This window comes from Stenella coeruleoalba (genome assembly GCF_951394435.1).
Source record: "Stenella coeruleoalba genome assembly, chromosome: 3".
In the NCBI taxonomy this organism is placed as follows: Eukaryota; Metazoa; Chordata; class Mammalia; order Artiodactyla; family Delphinidae; genus Stenella; species Stenella coeruleoalba.
In genome coordinates, this window is record NC_137148.1 from 94,216,316 (window position 1) to 94,239,031 (window position 22,716).

Here is a 22,716-nt window from a genome sequence, read left to right on the forward strand (position 1 = left end):
TAGATCACTACTGTGATAGAAAAGCTGGAAACAGCACAATTATACAAGGAAAGTTTGACTTACAATGGAAGTTGTTTGATGTGATAGTTCCACTAACCAGAGACCAAAGTAAACACACTAAAATTTCAGTAACTGTTGCTTCTGGACAGCCGAATTGTAACGACAGTCATTCTTCTCAAAATTTCAAAAATATGTACAGCTGTCCCTCAGTATCTTTGGGGAATTGGTTCCAGAACCCCCTTGGATACCAAAATCCACAGATAAAGTCCCTTACACTGTGTTAAATGGCATAGTATTTGCATATAACCTATGCACATCCGCCTGCGTATACTTTAAATCATCTCTAGATTACTTATAATAAGTAATACAATGTAAATGCTATGTACATAGTTGCCAGGTACAACACCCTGGCAACTATGTACAAAGTGCTGCTTTTTGGAACTTCCTGGAATTTTTTTCTGAATACTTTCTATTTGCAGCTGGTTGACTCTGTGGATGTGAACCTGTGGACACAGAAGGCCGACTGTATATACTATGTATATATAATCCTTTTTTAAAAAGAGAGCAATTTACTCCCCAAAGATATTAGTACACAGGAATCTCTTTATAACGCATTTATTATTTTTACCGTTTCATTAAATATTTATAGTTCATTAAGCACAGGACTGTATTTAAGACATATGAGCCTAAAAAGATGTTTGAGATATCCTTTTCTCAAGTTCACAATTGAATCAACAAAATTTAATAACCAATGATGTCATTACAAATACTACAAAAGGCATAAGTCTTCTTAGAAATGTTTATGTTAAGAGAAACTGTTCATTTTTTGAGGAAAGAGGTGTGAATGCTGATGTACACATGTAATTCTTGGATGCGCAAAGTTGTTGTCCTGTGAGGAGAGGTGGGGTTGGGGAGGATTTGAAGGATAAACATTGCATTGTAGGGAAGGAAACAAGGACTCACATCCAGAGTAATTCCTATTTGCCAGACCTCAGTTCAGTGGTGTCCGAAATTCCTTAATAAAACCCAATAACCAAAAGTATCATTGGTGCATATTTGTGCAACAAGTCCTCTTCAGGATTAAAAACACATCAAAAAAGTCATGGCCACTGAATTTTCCAAAGAAACAAAAGACAAAAGATATTATATGTCTCAGTCTCTTTAGGCTGCTAGAACAAAATACCACACACCTGAGTGCTTCTAAACAACAGAAATTATTTCTCACAGTTCTAGAGGCTGGAAGCCCAAGATCAAGGCACTGGCAGATTCAGTGTCTAGTGAGGGCCTGCTTCCTGGTACAAAGGCTGTTCTCATGTTCTCACTATGTCCTCCACAGTGGAAGTGATGAGGGAGCTCTCTGAGGTCTCTTTTATAAGGGCACCAACCCCATTCATGAGGGCTCTGACTTATGACCTAACTGCTTCCCAAAGGCCTCATCTCCTAATACCATCACACTGGGGATTAGGTTTCAACATACATGAATGTAGGGGGGACACAAACATTCCATCTTTGCGTTATGTCCTAGTGTTTGCAAACAGCAGGCTAAAAAGATTGCCTAGCGGTCAGAGCCCTACAGAACTAGTTTTTCTACTAAGTGCTTTCATTTATTAAAGTAGAAAGCAAGACTTTAAAGAGGCACGACCAAGGGACTTCCCTGGTGGTCCAGTGGTAAAGAATCTACCTTCCAGTGCAGGGGATGCGGGTCCGATCCCTGATTGGGGAACTAAGATCCCACATGCTGCGGGGCAACTAAGTCTGAGCGCCACAACTACTGAGCTGGCGCGCCTCAACGAGAGAGCCCACGTGCCACAAACTACAGAGCCCACACACCCTGGAGCCCGCGTGCCACAACTAGAGAGAGAAAACCTGCACGCCACAACTAGAGAGAAGCCCGCATGCCACAACGAAGAGCCCATGCCGCAACAAAAGATCCCGCATGCCTCAACGAAGACCCCACATGCCGCAACTAAGATCGACGCAGCCAAAAAAAAATAAAGGAAATAAATAAATTTTTTAAAATAAATAAATAAAGGGGGTGGACCAAACCCTGTACTAATCCTCGTTCTTTGGATTACATGACTATTCTCTCCTAGGCTTGTGGTCAATCTTCCAATCAAAGATTCTTAGCAGAGTGGTGTCTACACAGTTCTGAGGCCTGTTTCTCCACTGGCACTGGAAACGCTGGGTCTGTAGCAGCCTCTGGAATGTGGTTTACATTCAGGGGCTTCGTTCACAAGGAAATAGTCTTGTTCATCGCTGCCTAGGTTACAGCTTACATTTTTATAAAGATGGAGTTAGTATTAGGGCAAATCCGAGTTTACTGGCTTTAAAAAGGGAATGTGTCACCAAGGAACAAAATCAGAACCAAAGTCTGGTCTTCCCAACTAAAGGGTCTCCAGTCAGAATGGAGCTAACATTTGCACAGGTATTTGGAGTTGGACCACACCCCTCCTTCTTCATATCTATTTACCTCTACTGACCTAAACATAGGCCGAGGAAAAAAAAAAGAAGCATGTCCGTAGTTGGCTCAGACCTATACAGACAGACAGGGCTGACAGCCTTCAGGCTTTGATAGAAGACAGCTTCTGGGGTCAGAGAAGTGTCTGGGAGCAAGTTCACCATTCTGAAGCAGCCTGGCAGATTTAGCAGTAAGGCTTGAGTGCCTGGTGAGTGGTTTCAGATAAACAGTACTTGAACCCATCCTCACCCAACTACCTGGGTGGCATGTCTGTGCCCTGGGGAGAAAAAGCCTTGTGTTCCAGGACTGATAAAGCTCTCCAAACTCTGCAAAGCTCCAGAATTGACACAGTCCTTGGCAGAGGCGGTGTGGCATTCTTACTACTTGCTAGGGAAGCTGAGAGCTAGTCAGGCTTCATGAGGAAGATTTTTGCTCAATATAAGGATAACTTTTTTTTTTAAGAAATAGAGAGTCACATTAACAGAACTTTTTATCTTAGAAAGTAGTGAGCACCCTAGCACTGGAAATGTTTTAGCAGAGACAGAAAAATCTACATTGGATGGAAAGTTATCTTAGCCAGCCTTTAAGGTCTCTTCCAGGGTCCTATGCTTCTTGCTGAAAAGTGGACTCAAATGTGCCATTTTTCTTTGCCACTTCTGTTCAGCTCATATGCATATGCATGAGAGAAAGTGTTAAGTATTAAGAGCCAAGAAGCCAACCAGCACTGTCATGGTTAATTTCACGTATCAACTTGACTAGGCCACAGGATGCCTAGACATTTGGTCTGTGTATTTCTGTGAGGGTGTTTTGGGGGTGAAATTAACATTTAAATCAATAGACAACATTAGACTAGATTAACATTAGACTAGATTAACATTTTAATCAGTCAAGCAGACTGCTCTCCCTAATGTGGGTGGGCCTCATCCAATCAGCTGAAGGACTGAATAGAACAAAAAGATTGACCCTCTTTCAAGTGAAAGAGAATTCTCCAGCAGACTACCTTTGGACTTCATCTGCACCATCAGCTCTCCCCAGTCTTGAATCAGCTGGCCCATACTGCAAATTTGGACTTGCTAACCTTTACACTTGTATGAGCCAATTCCTTACAATTAATTTCTTTCTCTACATATTCACATCCTATTGGTTCTGTTTCTCTGGAGAACCCTAACTAATACAACTTTTTTCTGTCTCCTTTGCTGACTCAGCTTCCACTTTCCAATCTAAATACTGGAAGCATTCCAACATTCAGTCCTCAATAATCTTCCCTATTTAAATCTCCCCATAGGTGAGATCAGCCAGACCCATGACTTTAAATATCATCATCTCTACACTGATGGCTTTATATGCCAGCCCCAACTGCTCCCCAGAGTTGCAGATTGGACTACACTTCACATTTCTACTTGGATGCCCCAAAAGATCTCAAACATAACATATCCCAAACAGAGCTCTGCCCTCTACTCTCACTCTCTACCTCCAGTCACCCATCTTAATTAACGGCACCACCATACACCCAGTTACTCAAGCTCAATACCGAGGAGGCATCCTTGATTCTCTTATTTCTTTGTATTCAATATTCAAAACTTTAGGAAGATTTCAGTTATATCCAAAAAAAAATCCCAAATCTGTCCACTTCTCATCATCTTCACCACCTTCTCTACCTCCATCCTAGCTCCCCTCCATCTCTTTTTTTTTTTATGGCTTGCTTTATAAAAGTTACTATAATACAGTGGTACATAGTATTGAATTCACAAAAATATGAACAAATATTTACAGCAAGACACACCTACAACGGAAACACTTCTCTTCAAACCAGGTTACATACGATGAGAGTCAGTATGCACAAACATCCCTAAAACTTACGGGTTCCTCTTCTTTGCTGGAGGAGGGAGGTGGGGGGAGGAGGGGGGACAAGAAAAAGAAAAAGCAGAAACCCCCAATTCCTCAAAAGCTGTCAGTGCCATTTTCAAAACATGAACCTAACAACATCCCTTCTGTACTCAATATCCTCCCATGCTTTCCAACTTGCTCAGAATAAAATCCAAACCGCTAATCAGGGCCTCAAAGGCACTACACATTCCTTTGCCCCTCTCTCTGACCTTACGTCCTACCACTCTCCCACGCTGGCCTTTCTGCTATTCCTGGAACACCCAAGTTAATTCCCCATCAAGGACTTCACATTTGCTGTGCCCTCTGCCCCCAAAACTCTGTCCCCAAATCTTCACAATGGCTTTCTCCTTCCCATTATTCATATGTCAGCTTAAACCTCACCTCCTCGGAGGGGTCTTCCCTAACTACCCTGTCTATCTCCTTTTTTCCCCGACCTTCCACTCCCTAACACTGCTATGATTTCTCCACGGCACTTGGGCTTGCCTTGAATCAGGTTGACCTCTGGATAGAATTTGTACCACTTGCTTCCTGGGTCTGGATCTTAGGACCCACCTGCAGAAGAGACTGGGCCTCTAGACTACCCCAAACTTACCCAATCAGCACCATAACCGATTGAACCCCGACAGCAAGGACAAAGAGACAAAGGTCTCCAAAAGTGCACGTAGAAGGTAGGTTCTGGGCCTGACCCAGAACCTGGGTGGGGGAAGGAGTGAAAGGAGAAGGCACTGTCTTAAGGGCAGGCTGGCCAGGGAGAGAAACCCCCCCAGGCTGAGCCACAACCTCTACAAACAGATACTACTTCTCCTTGGGAGTAAGGGACAGAGAGAAGGCCTTGCGAGCAGAAGACCCTTCATGAAACACAAGGCCTGAGGAGTTGGGATCCCTCTCTTAATTTAGGGTAATAACAAATATTGTTTAAGGGGATGGACTGAAAAGCAAGTAAGTTGACTAGTTTACCTCCAGAAGACCCTCCTCCAACCACGACTCAATGCTGGAAGAAATGTAGTCTCTGTGACGGCATTTGACCTTTTTTTTTTTTTCCATCTGGTGCATTGCTCCTTCTTTACTGATACCTTACCTATGGCAAATTAAAGCGCACACACTGCCCTACCCCAGCCACAACACCTCTTCTACATGAACTTGGTTACATAAGTTAATGATCATCCTACTTCTCCTGTCTTTCATGTCATTTATAAATTAAGTTGCCTTTCTCTTCCGTGGCTTTATTATCCTTCTGTATCTCTGTGAATATCTTTCTTAAATTGTAGGCTGTTCATTTCAACCGAGGAAGCAACAGATTTATTGTGCAGAATGACACCATGTTGAAGGTGCTAAAAAAAAAAAAATAGTAGAGAAAAAGAAGAAAACGAAACACCCTCTTTTTCTCCCATCTTCCCAAACTCACCCTCATCATTCTCCATGTGTTGGGTGCTGGGCCAATCCCTGCTCAGGCCTCTGTCAGGTCAGACTCTGTAAGCCTGATCACCCTGGCTTGATCTGTGCCTTGTGTTCAGTCTGGACTTCTACCATTTGTCCTGAGAGCAAGACACAAAGGAAAGAGTGGCATTTTAATGAATTGTGAACCCTTCTGAAGACAGAAAAGGCAACATAAATTGACTATGGGACTTCAAAAATTGTATAAGAATGGATGATGCTGGGGGCTGGGGGTGGGGTTTGGATGGGGGAGGGACAGATAAAGGTCCATCCTAGATTGCCAAGCGACTTACTGATGGAAGGTGTTTTCATCTTGGTCATGTACTTCCCAGTATTAATTTGATGACAGTGACTGACTTAATACATTATTTAATACTAATATATCAGGAGAAGTCTCCTTCTCCATGCACTGGCTTAGCAATCAAGGACAGCTACTTTGCCTGGTGATTGTCTTGAAGTTGCACCGGAGGGAATATCCTATGTTCCACTGAAGGTACTGTCTCACTTTTCCCACGAGCTAACAAATTCTTTTAATCCACTTCTCACAGTACATATACCACTTTGTGCTTCACTTTTTCTGTTTTATGACTCAGATGTATTAATTCCCTGCACTCCTTGGCCACCCATAAACTGAATATTGTTACACTGTTTTTGCACTTTTGCTCCATTGTTATCCTGGGCGGGAAAAAACGTACTCCAGTCATGGATGGTTAAACTGCCTTAACATTTCCTTCCATGAGTCTCTAAACAAGCCAACATCTTTAAAACTGGCTTTTTCATTGTGGATTTTATTTTTATGTTCTATGTGAACCAAAGTCATTTGTAGAGTTCATTTATTTATGCCTTTGGGTTTTTTCCTTTTAAAGAGTCTGACAGCTATTTTCAAAAGCCCATGTATTGTTTTCAAAAGTAGGAGAATTCAAATATCATTTGGGGTGGTGGTGGTGTGTGTGTGTCTTTGTGTGTGTCTGGATTTGTGCGTGTGTGTCTTTCTTAAGATTCTGACAGCGAAGGGAATATTTTCTCTTCCCTTTTTGAGAAAAATTAAAACGAATAATTTAAAAAAATTTTTAAGGTTTCAAATTGAAAAATCCTGTCATCACTCACAAGTGCAATGTATACTGTCAGTCACTGCTGCTGTGTTTCAGGGAGTGGAAGAAATGACTGGGAGTTCTGTTTGATAACTGTTAAGAAAGTGACAAGTTGCCAAGCATCTGGTTATAGAGGCCCTGACTCCTTCTTCCCCTCATACTCATCATTCAGTCCATCAGCAAACCTTTAAGTACCACCTCTAAGCATGAGCCTGTATCCTTCCACTTCTAGTCCCATCATTAGCACTCTAGCCCCCGCCACCACCGTCTTTCATCGGGACTATAGCAAGAGCCTCTGAAAGGTTTCCCAGCTTCCACTCAAACAGCTGACTGTCCAGACAGCAGCTATAGCTATCTTTCAATAACATATAGCATGCCAATCTGAGGTCAGAACTCTCTAATGGCTTCCCATCACACCCAAAAGAAGACCCAAACTCCTCCACACGACCACCCAGACCTGATATAATGCACCTGTCAGCCTCTCCCACTCAGGTGCCATGGCTCTGCCAGTCCTTAAATAACCAAGCTAGAGCCCATCTCAGGACCTCACAACTGCTATCATCTGTCGTGAACACCCTGTCTGCTGGTGGTGGTACAGCTCCCTCCTTCCTAGCCCTCAGGACTCAGTGCAAACGGCAGACCCTCGTAGGGGCCTGCAGTGACTTTCCTTTCTAAACCACCGCCGCAGTCTCATTCCTACTCACTCTTCATCCCTCTACATTGCCCTTATTTTTTTCCTGCAGAGCACATATTAATATCTGAAATTATTTTATATACGTCTCTCTTCCACTGGAAGATAAGCTCCGTGAGAACAGGAACTTTGTCTTTACTGCTGATTCCCAGCTCCTATGACACTGCCTACCACACAGTATGCTCTCCATCAATACCTGTTGGATGAATGAATTCTCCTGCTTCTGAATATAATGGTTATTCCCATGAGCTATTTAGGATCCCAGTTATCGTAACAGAGAACGCTTACGAAAAGCTGAGAATGCCTGAGTGCACTGAATGCCGAAAAGGTGAGAATAAATGTCTGAAAATGTGGTGGTATAAGAGAAACGGAATTGGAAGGGCCCCTAGAGGTCCCTACATTGTACCAGATCACACTGTCTCTGAAAGGCTGTCAGTACTTCCCTGGTCTGTGTACCTTAAAGATCTCTGGCAAGAATTCATTTTCACTTGAGGGTACAGTAACTCAGAGGATGAAAAATGATGAGGAAGCACCTGTTCTTCAGCAGCCAAAGGGAACCAGAAATCTAGGCCTTCCAGAGTATCTAGGCCTGTGTCTTGAATCATAGAATTTCCCCAATCTCCTTTGCAGTTGTAGTCTAACCCTGACCCTACTTTAGTCTCTAAAAATGGAAGCCAATAGATGGTAAGTACAGTGGCAAGAATTCTGCACTTGGAGTGAGAAAACGTAGGTCTGAAGTTATGAGTACTGACACTCAACTGGTCGAGTTTCGGATGAACTTATTCCCGTATCTGTAAAGTGGAAATTATGCCTCCTGCTTGACAGGTCATCATGGATCATCAGCAAGGTGTGACCGTGACAGAGCCCAGCCCAGTGCTTGTATGGAAGTCCTCAGTGCGTGCTTGCTTCCTTCCAGCCTTCAAACTCTGTAGGTCATTTCCTTTTGTCCTTCAAACACTCGTAAAAGAAGGATTTGGCAGGCCATACATACTTTTAGAGCATCAATATACAGGCTTTTAAGGTTTGTTTTCTAAGCCTCACACAAGCAGATGAGTTACATCTAATCAACCAGAGATAAACAGTCTTCTTTGGGTAGTAACAGCTTTAGATTTTGAAAATACATTGCCTTCGGTGTGTTTTATTCTCAGTGCATCACTAACATGACAGGCTGCCTTCCTCAGAATGTATCAGGAATTCTGTTTCTTAGCAACACCCCTCCCACAGGCAATAAAAGACAGAACATAATCCCCTTTGGGCATTAGGAATCTGCTCATAATACTGAAAATATGGCCAATTTTCTCTTAGACGCAGAATTAGAAATCAGTTCTCCACATCTGAAAGACAATAATTGTGACCCTTCAAATTAAGGCTTTTGAAAAGTCGAGCACATTTCTCATTCCAGGGCCTGCTACTGCAGGGCTTGTTTTTAAAGATATTACAGAATTTTAATGTATTAGGTCTCACAGCCTTGCTCTTCGCAATTCAAAATTAAGAATGAAGCTTTTTTGGGACTTCCCTGGCAGTCCAGTGGTTAAGATTCTATGCCTCCACTGCCAAGGGCGCGGGTTCCATCCCTGGTCGGGGAACTTAAGATCTGCATGCAGTGTGGTGCAGCCCAAAAATTAAAAAAAAAAAAAAAAAAAAAAAAATGAAGCTTTTCTAATTCTAGGCTCTCCCCTCCTACTACTACCTCCCAAGTTCATCTCTTAAGAAAGTACAAATTATTAGTCTTGAATACCAGCTGCAGTTTTATATTCTGGATTTCAGAAAATTAAAAAAATTTACATTTATGACCAAGTATAAAATAAGCTCATTGCACCTATTAAGTCTGTTCAAAGATTAAAATCCAAATAAATCCAGCATTTATTTTATTATCTACTTTTCCACCAAATAATATTAATAGCTACTACATTTATTAAGAAATTATTATGTGCCAGGTGTTCTACTTAGCACTTTAAATGCTTTATTTACTTCTCAGAAAAACCTTGTGAGGCAGGCATTATTAATCCTCATTAACCACAGAACTGAATCTTAGAAAACTTAACTAGCTCAAGGTCACACAGCTAGTAATAGAGACCCATGGGCCAAGTAATATATTAATTTTACCCCCTAATAAATTATTAGTTTTAAATTTTGTGTTCTGCTTATCACTGCCATTGATTTGTTGAATCTAAGTGAATGAATAAATAAAATCACATGGAATTTTACCTTTCTTGAAAAGGCAGTATTCAGTAGTTACCTAAGGAAACTGAACACATCCATAATTAATACTTAATCCTTTAACACTGTAATTGTCTGTTACAAAGAAGGTATTTTGAATGAATTCAATGTAGTAAAAAAGCTCCAATGAGCTTTGATTTATTTTCTAAACAAGTTTCTCAACACCAGAGCCAAACTATTTTCTCAGCTGTTTGATAATCAGGGTAATTTACCACCTCTTCCCTGTGTCTGCAGTTCTGTCCTGGGTAACTAGGAAACTACCAAGCAAAACAAATGTGGTCACAATTATTTAAAGTGTGTTCCCATCTGATGGACCCAATCTGTACTTAGACACCTGCCATTTGAATGGCTGTCATTTTCTATGACTAAAAACAGTATTCCCATTATAACTAAATAAGCCACTCCTTAACTTGAACACAAGCACTGCAACAAATATACTGTTATGCCGTTGCCACAATCCAACAAAGCACATTACTGTTTTTGTTTTAATTTATTTTATTATTACTTTATTTATGTTTATTTTTGGCTGTGTTAGGTCTTCATTGCTGTGCGCAGGCTTTCTCTAGTTTCGGCGAGCGGGGGCTACTCTTCATTGAGGTGTGCGGGCTTCTCATTGCAGTGGCTTCTCTTGTTGAGGAGCACAGGCCCTAGGCGCACGGGCTTCAGTAGTTGTGGCACGCGGGCTCAGTAGTTGTGGCTTGCGGGCTCTAGAGCGCAGGTTCAGTAGTTGTGGCACACGGGCTTAGTTGCTCCGCAGCATGTGGCATCTTCCCGGACCAGGGCTCGAACCCGTGTCCCCTGCATCGGCAGGTGGATTCTTAACCACTGCACCACCAGGGAAGCCCAAAGCACATTACTATTTAGCTATACATTAAATCGTGTCTTGGGAAGGATCTTTCTCTCTCTTCTCTCTTTCTGTATGTGTGTGTATATATATATACACACACACACATACACAAACACACATACGTAAGTATATATTTAAATTTATATATGTGTATATTAAATGGAATGTCCTGAGGGTCAATATATAGCATACATTAATGGAATGCTTATGATGAAAAGATACATTAAATACACATTTCTTCTTTTAGATATCTTGAGATACTAGTTCATTGCTAGAGGCATACGACATTGTCTTAAAGGGCCATTTAACACTAAATGCTTCACATACATGTAAATAAAAATATAAGATGGGGCTTCCCTGGTGGCGCAGTGGTTGAGAGTCCGCCTGCCGATGCAGGGGACACGGGTTCGTGCCCCGGTCTGGGAAGATCCCACATGCCGCGGAGTGGCTGGGCCCGTGAGCCATGGCCGCTGAGCCTGCGCATCCGGAGCCTGTGCTCCGCAACGGGAGAGGCCACAACAGTGAGAGGCCCGCGTACAGAAAAAAAAAAAAAAAAGTAAGATGTACTTTGTACCCCCAAAATAACCCATGAATGAATTTTTCTAGTAAATTAGAGGAAATGCATTATACAAACTCTCATCCTCCTTTTTGCCGTGGAAATTGCAGCAGGGTTTACTTCAGCTAAGTCTACAGTCTGTGACTACAAAATGAAGACCGCTCTGTGGCTCAAAGGTTTTCAGCCCCAAGTCTTGGCCTCATTACAGGCTGCTCTAAGCAACTTTGTTTCCTATTGTGGCAGAGGAAAAACAATGTTCACATTCAGGACCGAATTCCATGGACATGCCCAAGGTCACAATTATACTTCTATGCTTTCCTGATCCATTAACTAAGTGTAACTGATTTCTAGGGAGAATATCAATATAAGAATAACCTTGATTCGACTTTAATTTATAAAACTGAAAATCCCTTAACAACTCTGGTACTTGTGACCCACCAGACTGTGGAATGAGATGGGTGGACCAGCTTAGTGCAGACTACTCTCTCATTCCAAACACGTGGAAATGGCAGATAAATATAACTCCCCCATCTTTTTATAATACATAGCTGAGCTGAGAAGAAAGGAGTGCTTAAATTTCAGAAATGAAGAGGGGAATTCAAAGCCATGCTAATGCCAACACTGATGGGGGTAGGGATGTCTAATGGCTAGGGAGCGAGGGCTTAGCACCCACAGAAGGCATCTCCTTGAGTCCCAGCTAGACAGGAAGCTGGAACTGAATTCTACATAGAATGTAAGGAACCCAGGAAACACTATCCTTGAGTTAAGGGGCCAAGAAAACCATAGCCTTTTAGTCCAGTTGGGCAGCGAGCAGACTTTGCTGTCTGTCCATCACTATGGATTTTGTTAAAAAGAATATGCTTTCAGGAGAAACTGGAACTGTAAACCTGTATTCTGTGTACAGGCACACCTTGGAAATATTTCAGGTTCAGTTCCCGATCACCGCAATTAGAGCAAACATCACCATAAAGTGAGTCACAGGAATGTTTCGGTTTCCAAGGCATATAAAAGTTATGTTTACACTATACTGTAGTCTATTAAGTGTGCAAAAGCATTATGTCTAAAAAACAGTACATACCTTAATTTTAAAATACTGTATTGCTAAAAAATGTAAACTATCATCTGACAATGCAGGGTTGCCACGACCCTTCAATTTCTGAAAAAACACAATATCCACCAAATGCAATAAATCAAAGCACCATATAAAGAGGTATGCCTACATAGAATCCGGACTAACTTCATCCTCTTCATATAGGATGCCCAAGTTGAAAATGTGATATTCTGGAACCCCTGGGGCCCTGGTTGCTCTATGGGGATACTCCCAAAGCCTTGGACACACAGGTCTTCCACCTGAAGAAACACCACATGCTGAGGACAGCTACAGAAATAAAATTATAACCTCTGGGAGGAAAGGAGCCATCCTGAAGAGAGCAGCACAGGGGGACTGGCATGCCAGGAACTCGAGATAGTACAACTACAGGGGATGATCAAGTAGAACTGTTTAAAATGATGAGATAGGTGGAAATTGAAAAAGGAACAGGAAATCGTGAACAAAATAGAGCTTCTAAAAATAAAAATATAGGGACTTCCCTGGTGGTGCAGTGGTTAAGAATCCGCCTGCCAGTGCAGGGGACACAGGCTCGAGCCTTGGTCTGGGAAGATCTCACATGCCACGGAGCAACTAAGCCCATGTGCCACAACTACTGAAGCCCACGTGCCACAACTACTGAAGCCTGCGTGCCTAGAGCCTGTCAACGAGAAGCCACCACAATGAGAAGCCCACGCACCACAACAAAGAGCAGCCCCCGCTCGCTGCAACTAGAGAAAGCCCACGCACAGCAACAAAGACCCAATGCAGGCAAAAATAAATAATTTAAAAAAAAAAAAACCTCACAAAAAACAAAGTGTCAACAGGGTTAGTTCCCTCTGGAGGCTCTGAGAAAGAAACTGGTCCATGCCTCCCTCCCAGCTTTTGGTGGCTGCCAACAACCCTTGGCATTCCTTAACTTGTAGCTACATCACTCCAATCTCTGCCCACATCTTCAAAGAGCTTCCACTCTGTGCAGCTCTGTCTGACATGGCCTTCTCCCCTATGTCTCCCTCCATGCATTCTCCTTTTCTGTCTCTTATAAGGACACTCTTCATTGGATTTAGAGCCCACTCTAATCCAGGATGATATCATCTCAAGATCCTAAGTTATATCTGCAACTCTTATTCCAAATAAGGTCACATTCCCAGGTCCTGGGTGGACGTATCTTCTGAGAAAGCAATTCAACCCAGTACACATGTTAAAAATGAAAAGGTAGCCACTAAAAATGTTTTTTCTTTAATGGAATGTATAAATTCTAAAAAAATAGAGGGAAAAAAAGAAATATAGAAAACAATCTCCTTGAAGTAGGAAACAAGAAATAAAAGCTAAATAAAACCATGGCAAAATAAGCTGTTAGAAATTAAGTCCAAATGAATTATAAATTAAGTGTAAATAAGTTAAACTGCAATTATTAAAAGACAACTTCAGATTCAATTAAAAATGAAATAAAACAAAACCCACATGTACCACTGCTGATCAAAATATTCACATACTTAGGTCCCATTCTCTTTAATACCTTCCTCAGAACCTTAGTTTAGCAAGGCAGAAGTACATTCTCATTTGATTAATATCCTGAAATCATTTTCACCTGTGACAACATTAAGACCAGTCTATAAACAGAGGTTACAAAATAGAAAAAAGGAAAAAACTGTTTTCAAACCAAATTTCCCCCATTCTAGTGGTAGCTAAGGAGTTAAATTTTCTGGATCAGTTTTAAGATTTTTTTATAAGTAGTTTTAGATGGCTTAAAAGATTAACAAAAGGTTAAAACTGTGAGATTTATTTTTGATCCCTCACTCACTTTTATTCTTCTGCCAATTCTACATCTTAATAATAAAAAAATTTCTTTGAAATTCCAGACTACAGAGAACAGATCTTGTTAATGAACCTGGTAGACTCTGACTGATTTTCAATCATGGCGAGCACAAATTCTGAATGCTCAGCATGGGCCAGATTTAATGAGTTCAGAATACAAAAGATGTTACTTGGAAACACACACACATACACTCTCACTCACTCAAAGGATACCTCCTACAACTTTATGTAAGGTAAAGGACACATTTCAAAATAAAATACAAAGTACAAATTTTAGCACAAAAATGATGTCAAATAGATGAGGAAAATTCAGTCAATGGACTATGCACTTTTCCTCTAAACCTCATTTTGATAAAAAGGTGAAATAGCCAGCCAGTCCTAAAAATGTGAACAATGGTTTATAAAAAAAAGTGTACAATGTAACGTATAAGCAATTTTAATTTGAGATCTTTCTCAATTCTTATTAAACCTAAAAGTCAGAAAAACCCTCTGCCCTTCAGAACACAGTTGAAAATTAGCTTCGCTTGCCTCCTTAAAAATATTGTTCATTCTTCAATGGCAAGTTTGTATTATTAATCTTTATATCCCCACTCACTGCAGGGTCAATAAATTTACTGAATGTGTGAGTTTACATGATAAATTACTCCCAAATTTATTTCCCTTCAGTCCTAAGGACTCTTTCCCCTAAACTTTCAGTAGATTGGTAGGCTAGAGAAGTTTAAACTTTGATCTCATGTCATTGTATGCAGATAAAGTATTGGGGCCTAAAGAAAAGCCAGTGCATTCAATATGGATCCTATAAGGTGTTATGGTGGTTACCAGCAACTCTCTTATTTTGGCTTTTAGCACAAATAATTAAGGTGTTTCAGTATTTAAACACAGAGAATAATTTCGGGTTTTTGGGGTTTTTTTTTTCCGCGGCACGCGGGCCTCTCACTGCCGTGGCCTCTCCCGCTGCGGAGCACAGGCTCCGGACCCGCAGGCCCAGAGGCCATGGCCCACGGGCCAAGCCGCTCCGTGGCATGTGAGATCCTCCTGGACCGGGGCACGAACCCGTGTCCCCTGCATCGTTAGGCGGACTCCCAACCACTGCGCCACCAGGGAAGCCCAATAATCTCCTTTTAATAATTTCCTTTAATTTTCCTTAAAAAGATAATTAAGACTCTTTCCTAACCTTGCTCCCATTTACTTCTAACGATCCTCAAACATCACTTCATTTTTAAGGCCTACTCAAAATATCAGAAGATGAATTTCACCAACAGACATTCTGATTCTATTTCAGTAATCTCAACTTATAAATTTAACATTAAAAAAAGCTAGAGAATCAGCAAAAGCAGTGAAAAGATACTAGAGTCAGCTTTGTTGAACAATCAGCTGAGACAGGAAGGAGAGAACAATTTTAGTTAGAAACAGGTTAAATGTATATATTTTTACTTTAAAATTTTATACATTATGTCTTTGAAACATTTCCCTGTTTTTTTTAATAATTCTTTTTTTAAAAATTTATTTATTTAATTTATTTATTTTTGGCTGTGTTGGGTCTTCCTTGCTGCACGCGGGCTTTCTCTAGTTGCAGCGAGCAGGGGCTACTCTTCGTTGTGGTGCACGGCTTCTTACTGTGGTGGCTTCTCTTGTTGTGGAGCATGGGCTCTAGGCACATGGGCTTCAGTAGTTGCAGCACGCAGGCTCAGTAGCTGTGGCTCGCTGGCTCTAGAGCACAGGCTCAGTAGTTGTGGCGCATGGGCTTAGTTGCTCCATGGCATGTGGGATCTTCCTGGACCAGGGATTGAACCTGTGTCCCCTGCATTGGCAGGCGGATTCTCAACCACTGTGCCACCAGGGAAGCCCCATTTCCTTGTTTTTGATGGTGAGCTATAGTGAGCTCACCATAGTGATGGTGAGCTTGTAGTCAGAACGTTACTCTCTTTGATGCCTATTACAAAATAGTCATTAAAAAAGTTTTGTTGGGGTTAAAAGGTGCTGCCTTAAGTAATCTTAGAAAATGGTGTTTTGACTAAATACTGTAAGGCTAACAACAGAAATAGAAAAAAAGAAATATACATAAGCACTGTACTCGTAGGTAAATTTCTCACAAGGATACCGGGTTTAGCAATTCTAAAACTACTTTATGTAATAGGGTTGAAAAAATAAGTAAATAAATTGTAGATAATGGGAGTTAGGTTTGTCACTGACAGAGAAAGAAGCTACAAATAAGCAAAGGGAGAAGGCTGTAATGAATCCTTAGTGCTAGATTGGAAGTAGGAGATGTCAGTATGAACTCAGATTTATTTTAAATATATACAGATACAGAAATAATTATAGGTATGTGTATTTACATGTGTTAATATACGTTCAACAAGTACATCCAAAGTCAAATCTTGGATTCTAAATACCATTCTCCAACTAAAGCAACAGGGCTCTAGGGACTTCCCTGGTGACGCAGTGGTTAAGAATCCGCCTGCCAATACAGGGAACACAGGTTTGAGCCCTGGTCTGGGAAGATCCCACATGCCACAGAGCAACTAAGCCCATGTGCCACAACTACTGAGCCTGCGCTTTAGAACCACAACTACTGAGCCTGCATGCCGCAACTACTGAAGCCCACGTGCCTACAGCCCGTGCTCCACAATAAGAGAAGCCACTGCAACGAAAAGCTTGCGCACCGCAGAGTGACTCTCGCTCGCTGCAACTAGAGAAAGCCTGTGTGTAGCAACGAAGACCCAATGCAGCCAAATAAATAAATAATTTTTTTTTTTTTTTTTTTTGGTGGTACGCGGGCCTCTCACTGCTGTGGCCTCTCCCATTGTGGAGCACAGGCTCCGGACGCACAGGCTCAACGGCCATGGCTCACGGGCCCAGCCACTCCGTGGCATGTGGGATCTTCCCGGACTGGAGCACGAACCCGCGTCCCCTGCATCGGCAGGCAGACTCTCAACCACTGGGCCACCAGGGAAGCCCAAATAAATTTTTTTTTTAAAAAAAGCATGTTTAAAAATAAAAAAGCAACACGGCTCTAGAGAAATGTATGATTCTAGGGCTGGGGCAGAGAAAATACAAGATGATCCTAGAGTATATTTATAGAAAGTAAGGAAGGCTAAGGAGGAAAAGTGGGGTCATGTCAAAATACCATGGCTCCCAATGGCCAAAGCTGAAACAACCTGAGCAAGAAAACAAACAATTACAGTATTTAATTATAATACACAAAAATAAAATATAAATCCATGATCCTATACTGAAAAATGATTGATTGAGGGAGACGGGACAAATCTCCCTTCCGTTAGAATTCCACATGGATACCCCTGTCTAGGAAGAGGAGCTTAATTACTCTCCTCTTCGAACAAGGGCTGGACTTAGCAACTCACTTGCAAAGAATACCCTATGGAATAGAAAAATATAACTCTCAAATAGAGAAAGAAACCCACCAGATACCATCTCAACCAAGTGATCAAGGTTATTATCATCAGTGTTGTACTGTTGGTAGCATGTACCCTTGATATGATGTAAGGAGAAGGGCACCTCACCTCTGGTGGTATTCCTCCCCAGAAAATCACAATCCCAATAAAATCACGAGAAGATATCAGATAGACCCGAACAGAGGAACATTCTACAAAATACCTGACCAGCACTCTTCAAAAACGTCAAGGTCTAGCAAAGATCAATAAAACTAAAAGCTGGTTCTTTGAGAAGATAAACAAAATTGATACACCATTAGCCAGACTCATAAAGAAAAAAAGGGAGAAGACTCAAATCAATAGAATTAGAAATGAAAAAGGAGAAGTAACAAATGACACTGCAAAAATACAAAAGATCATGAGAGATTTCTACAATCAACTCTATGCCAATAAAATGGACAACCTGGAAGAAATGGACAAATTCTTAGAAATGCACAACCTGCCAAGACTGAATCAGGAAGAAATAGAAAATATGAACAGACCAATCACAAGCACTGAAATTGAAACTGTGATTAAAAATCTTCCAACAAACAAAAGCCCAGGACCAGATGGCTTCACAGGTGAATTCTTTCAAACATCTAGAGAAGAGCTAACACCTATCCTCAAACTCTTCCAAAATATAGCAGAGGGAGGAACACTCCCAAACTCATTCTATGAGGGCACCATCACCCTGATACCAAAACCAGACAAAGATGTCACAAAAAAAGAAAGCTACAGACCAATATCACTGATGAACATAGATGCAAAAATCCTCAACAAAATACTAGCAAACAGAATCCAACAGCACATTAAACGGATCATACACCATGATCAAGTGGGGTTTATTCCAGGAATGCAAGGATTCTTCAATATATGCAAAACAATCAATGTGATACACCATATTAACAAACTGAAGGAGAAAAACCATATGGTCATCTCAATAGATGCAGAGAAAGCTTTCAACAAAATTCAACACCCATTCATGATAAAAATCCTGCAGAAAGTAGGCATAGAGGGAACTTTCCTCAACATAATAAAGGCCATATATGACAAACCCACAGCCAACGTTGTCCTCAATGGTGAAAAACTGAAAGCATTTCCACTAAGATCAGGAACAAGACAAGGTTGCCCACTCTGACCACTCTTATTCAACATAGTATTGGAAGTTTTAGCCACAGCAATCAGAGAAAAAAAGGAAATAAAAGGAATCCAAATCAGAAAAGAAAAAGTAAAACTGTCACTGTTTGCAGATGACATGATACTATACATAGAGAATCCTAAAGATGCTACCAGAAAACTACTAGAGCTAATCAATGAATTTGGTAAGGTAGCAGGATACAAAATTAATGCACAGAAATCTCTGGCATTCCTATACCCTAATGATGAAAAATCTGAAAGTGAAATCAAGAAAACACTCCCATTTACCACTGCAACAAAAAGAATGAACTATCTAGGAATAAACCTACCTAAGGAGACAAAAGACCTGTATGCAGAAAATTATAAGACACTGATGAAAGAAATTAAAGATGATACAAATAGATGGAGAGATATACCATGTTCTTGGATTGGAAGAATCAACATTGTGAAAATGACTCTACTACCCAAAGCAATCTACAGATTCATGCAATCCCTATCAAACTACCAATGGCATTTTTCACAGAACGAGAACAAAAAATTTCACAATATGTATGGAAACACAAAAGACCCCAAATAGCCAAAGCAATCTTGAGAACGAAAAACGGAGCTGGAGGAATCAGGCTCCCTGACTTCAGACTGTACTACAAAGCTACAGTAACCAAGACAGTATAGTACTGGCACAAAAACAGAAATATACATCAATGGAACAGGATAGAAAGCCCAGAGATAAACCCACGCACATATGGTCACCTTAACTTTGATAAAGGAGGCAGGAATGTACATTGGAGAAAGGACAGCCTCTTCAATAAGTGGTGCTGGGAAAACTGGACAGGTACATGTAAAAGTATGAGACTAGATCAATCCCTAACACCATACACAAAAATAAGCTCAAAATGGATTAAAGACCTAAATGTAAGGCCAGAAACTATCAAACTCTTAGAGGAAAACATAGGCAGAACACTCTATGACATAAATCACAGCAAGATATTTTTTGACCCACCTCCTAGAGAAATGGAAATAAAAACAAAAATAAACAAATGGGACCTAATGAAACTTCAAAGCTTTTGCACAGCAAAGGAAACCATAAACAAGACCAAAAGACAACTCTCAGAATGGGAGAAAATATTTGCAAATGAAGCAACTGACAAAGGATTAATCTCCAAAATTTATAAGCAGCTCTTGCAGCTCAATAACAAAAAAACAAACAACCCAATCCAAAAATGGGCAGAAGACCTAAATAGACATTTCTCCAAAGAAGATATACAGACTGCAAACAAACACATGAAAGAATGTTCAACATCATTAATCATTAGAGAAATGCAAATCAAAACTACAATGAGATATCATCTCACACCAGTCAGAAAAGCCATCATCAAAAAATCTAGAAACAATAAATTCTGGAGAGGGTGTGGAGAAAAGGGAACACTCTTGCACTGCTGGTGGGAATGTGAATTGGTACAGCCACTATGGACAACAGTATGGAGGTTCCTTTAAAAACTGCAAATAGAACTACCATATGATCCAGCAATCTCACTACTGGGCATATACCCTGAGAAAACCATAATTCAAAAAGAGTCATGTACCAAAATGTTCATTGCAGCTCTATTTACAATAGCCAGGAGATGGAAACAACCTAAGTGTCCATCATTGGATGAATGGATAAAGAAGATGTGGCACATATATACAATGGAATATTACTCATCCATAAAAAGAAATGAAATTGAGCTATTTGTAATGAGGTGGATGGACCTAGAGTCTGTCATAAACAGTGAAGTAAGTCAGAAAGAGAAAGACAAATACTGTATGCTAACACACATATATGGAATTTAAGAAAAAAAAATGTCATGAAGAGCCTAGGGGTAAGACAGGAATAAAGACACAGACCTACTAGAGAACGGACTTGAGGATATGGGGAGGGGGAAGAGTAAGCTGTGACAAAGCGAGAGTGGCATGGACATATATACACTACCAAAGGTAAAACAGATAGCTAGTGGGAAGCAGCCGCATAGCACAGGGAGATCAGCTCGGTGCTTTGTGACCACCTAGAGGGGTGGGATAGGGAGGGTGGGAGGGAGGGAGACGCATGAGGGAGCAGATGTGGGAACATATGTATATGTATAACTGATTCACTTTGTTATAAAGCAAAAACTAACACACCATTGTAAAGCAATTATACTCCAGTAAAGATATAAAAAAATAATAAAAATAAATAATAAAAATTAAAAAAAAGAAAAGAAAAGAAAAAAATATTTCTTTTCTAAAATCCAAAAAAACACAAAAAACAAAAACATCAAGGTCTAGGAAAACAAGACTGAGAAACTGTTAACAGACTAAGGGAACACAATGACTATATGCAATGTGGTGGCTTAGATTTCATGCAGGAACAGAAAAAGGACATTAGTGGAAAACTGTGAACTCCAAATAAAATCTATAGTTCCGTTAATTGTTTTATACCAATGTTAATTCCTTGGTTTTGACAAACTAAGTTTTGATAAACAGGTACCGTGTATGTGAGACGTTAACATTAGGGGAAGCTAGATGAAGGGTATACAGGAACTCTCTGAACTATCTTTGCAACTTTTCTGTAAATCTAAAATTACTCTAAAATTTTTTAAAGTTTTGGAGTATTCATAGAAATAAAAATATTCTACAACTCTTACTAGTTTGTATAATTCATCTGTAAAATAAAATTTTCATAATTCAAATATATCAAGACTTGTTCAAAGTCAGTGATGTAGAGAAAGAACTAAATATGAGAAATATCAGCTTATTTTTAAGATTATAGAAAAATCAGAAAGGTTTAAATGTATTATATAAGCTCTTTATGTGTAACTAAAGCGTCCATAATTTCTTTAATAAGTTGTATTTAGATGAATAGAAGCTATCCTAACATCAGCTATTTCAGAGATAAACAGGAAGGAATTGTTACCTACTGACAATGCATGTGGACTTATTTTGCTAACTGATTTTTTCGTGAAGATTACCCTGAAAGAGCATGGAGAATATGCCTAATTTTCCCTTAACACTCCATTATAAACAGGTCACACTCATCTAAATTCATTCTTGACCTAATTCTATTTTTCGAATTTTAGCTACCACCTATTGCTTTAAGAATTTGTCTTGAAAGAACTTAAGGTTTAAAACAGAACCAAAAAAAAAAGAAAAGAAAACATACCTAAGCATTAACCATGTATAACTGAGAGGTATGAGATAGGTGGTTTTCTTTTATTTTCGAAAAGCTTCTACAGTGAATAGAATAATCATTTGACACAGTGTCTGTTACTGCAGGAATTCAATATTATTGACTGAATACTGAACTGGTATTACTTCTGCTATTAAAGAATCAAGGTGATCGATCGGAGCCGCCCTTAAAGGAGTGGGACGTACCCGAGCTGGGGCGCCGAAAGCCTGTGGGCAAGAGGCTCCCGTGGGGGCATCCCTGGTGGCGCAGTGGTTGAGAGTCCGCCTGCCGATGCAGGGGACACGGGTCCGTGCCCCGGTCCGGGAAGATCCCACATGCCGCGGAGCGGCTGGGCCCGTGAGCCATGGCCGCTGAGCCTGCGCGTCCGGATCCTGTGCTCCACAACGGGAGAGGCCACAACAGTGACAGGCCCGCGTACCGCAAAAAAAAAAAAAAAAAAAAGAGGCTCCAGTAGGAGCTGGTGACCCCCAGGAAGTCTAGGGACAAGGGAATTTCTGCCTACCCTGAGTCAGTCCTTTCCACATGGGTGAGGTCCATCCACGGAGCAACGGGAACAGTCTGCGAAGACCTGAGGCCTCCGTCTCTGCGGTTCCGGGTGGCTTCCATCGCAGCGCGTGCGCAGTGAAGCTCCTCAGCCCTGTACCAGCGCCACGTGGATGCGAGGCTCACGTCGGCCTGGACATCTCCGAGAACAAGTGGGTCCACCTGTGTGACATCAGGACCACCTGTTCTCCGTGCAGAACCGACTAGAACCCAACCTCGACAGCTCTCTGAACACACATGCTCCTAAGTTCTAGAAATGCCCACAACCTGTAAGTACCTGCAAGAAAGTCTAGTTAAAGCAGGTCTCCCGGTGA

General features: G+C 40.9%; 1 protein-coding gene across 2 annotated transcripts in view; it reads right to left on the reverse strand.

Moving 5' to 3' along the window:
- The window catches only part of CCDC112 (coiled-coil domain containing 112), a 234,437-nt gene extending 211,902 nt beyond the window's left edge, over positions 1-22,535 (reverse strand). For both annotated transcript variants that reach the window (XM_079918786.1, XM_079918787.1), the window contains exons 1-2: positions 22,362-22,535; positions 5,751-5,880 (exon numbers count right to left, since the gene is read on the reverse strand). The gene's annotated coding sequence lies outside the window, so the exon portion shown is untranslated. The remainder of the gene's footprint in view (positions 1-5,750; positions 5,881-22,361) is intronic.
- Positions 22,536-22,716: the final 181 nt, after the last annotated feature.